The sequence below is a fragment of the Cyphomyrmex costatus genome, unplaced genomic scaffold (assembly GCF_001594065.2).
Source record: "Cyphomyrmex costatus isolate MS0001 unplaced genomic scaffold, Ccosl1.0 scaffold363, whole genome shotgun sequence".
NCBI lineage: Eukaryota > Metazoa > Arthropoda > Insecta > Hymenoptera > Formicidae > Cyphomyrmex > Cyphomyrmex costatus.
The window spans coordinates 109,762-111,776 of record NW_017277808.1 but is presented as its reverse complement, the minus strand read 5'-3'; positions in this window follow the sequence as shown (position 1 = coordinate 111,776).

The following is a 2,015-nucleotide window of genomic DNA, read 5'->3' as shown; positions in this document are numbered from 1 at the left end:
GATTAACGGACATCGGAGTTGTGCAAAGAAACAAGCGCCTAACATGGCGAAAGCTACCGAAGAACTGGCGGGCGTGAATGTGTTTACGTAGGTGCGCTCCTGTGTGTTGTCTAGATAGCATCTTGATAAAATATTGAAATTTCACTCTTACTAAATCCGTTCGTTTTATCTACGTTAAAATAGAGAGACCGAGAAAAAACAGTGAAAAACAATGTTTTTGTCTATTTCGAAATAACCTGACGCATGAAATTTGAACTTAATGTGATGTAAAATCGTAGATTGAGACGTTGGAAGTCAAAGTGTTGCGTTATTGCGAATAAAACGCAATATGACGGCAAGGTTACGGCACTCATGCGTCTTCTTCCTGTCGATTCTTCGTATAAGTGAATCAATCTTCACATGAGCTATTTCCCACGCGTCTTCGCGAACGGGTGAATTAACATACGACCGGACAGGCAGTCAATCGTGCAATCTGCATGTAAACGTTTCTACTTTTCCCTTTTCACCTTTTCGTCTTTTTTTTGAATAAATCTTTCCTCCGTTCAATTCTTACGTGTTCGCGCGCCGAAAAAACCGTTACTCAAGCACGATTTTTACAAATCCATGTGAAGATCTTCACTCCTTGTCGTTCTTTGACAGGCAAAACTTTCACTGTTTATCTTCTCACTTTTCAGAGAAGAGATTACGTGATCGATGCCTTCAAATATAATAGAATATATGTTATACGTGTTTAAGATAAAATTAATTTTATAAAATTACGAATTTACAATTCTCTTTATATTTATGCTTTTCAATTCCTGTGTATGGAAAAAAAAAACGGTTTTGTTAAAAAATAAATAAATACAGATCTGATAATAATTTGTTGGATATCAGAATAATCATGTTAAACGCTTAAGCATTGATGACAATGTTATAAAGTTTTAACATTCTAGCAATCAGTTTGAGTGTCCTGATTATTTTGATCTAACCAAAATTATTTTCATATCTGCATCTAAACTTTGAAAAAATTTACCTTAAAAACCCTTAAAATTTATTGTAAAAAAAAACTTTAAATGTCTAACAATGTAAGAAAAATGAAAGGTAAATATTTGAAGAATATGAAAGGTAAATTTGGACATTTTTTATTTTTTTTTATACGAATTTAAATCGATGGAGAATAAATCTAATTAATACAAAAATTCCTACATTCTATCAGAGTAAAATCGCAATGCTGAAATATTTTTGTACAAATTAATATAGATACATATCTGATTCTGCATACTGTGCGCCGAAATCTTTATATCGGTCTTGAAACGCCATCATGAGTAGAAATAGTATATCACTTCATTAAATTGACAAGCAATTTAATAATACTTTTAAGGCTTTCACGAGCATTATCTTCAAAGATATCAGAAGGATTGCATTATTTGCGGATTATCATCGTGTTTTTATCCATTGTTAATGTTATGGCGAAACCCGCAAACCTTCTGGTATCTTTGAAACAATTAAATACTTTTTATGTTAATAAGCCTTTTTTGTAAAAAAAAAATGAATTATATCTTCTATATAATAATCAGATGTTAAAGAGAATCTTAATATCTGCGAATAATTTGCTGCGAAATATCACTTCAGCCAGGGTTTGAACCTAGAATTCTCGACTTTCCGAGACGGGCATACTAATTCGATCCAGATTTCGATAATATTTGGAAATATTTTTAGCGCGTAAAATATTATTAAATTGTTTCTTTGGATACGGATCCCGAGAAAATACAATTGCTGACCGATCGTTCCGATCGGCAATTGAGATCTAAGATCAGTTGTAAATAACAAAGTTCATCGTTCGACTTTCAGATCGGCCTCACTGAAGTGAGCAGGAGTGATCGGACTCGCCCATGCCGGGCAGAGCGGAAGGACGTGGAAGTGGAAGTGGCAATAGCAGTAGCAGGTGGATCTCAGGAGTTTGCGAGCAAAAATCACTGATAGAAGACGCGGACACGTGACATTGTAAAGGGCGTGTTATTTTTTTTTTTTTTTTT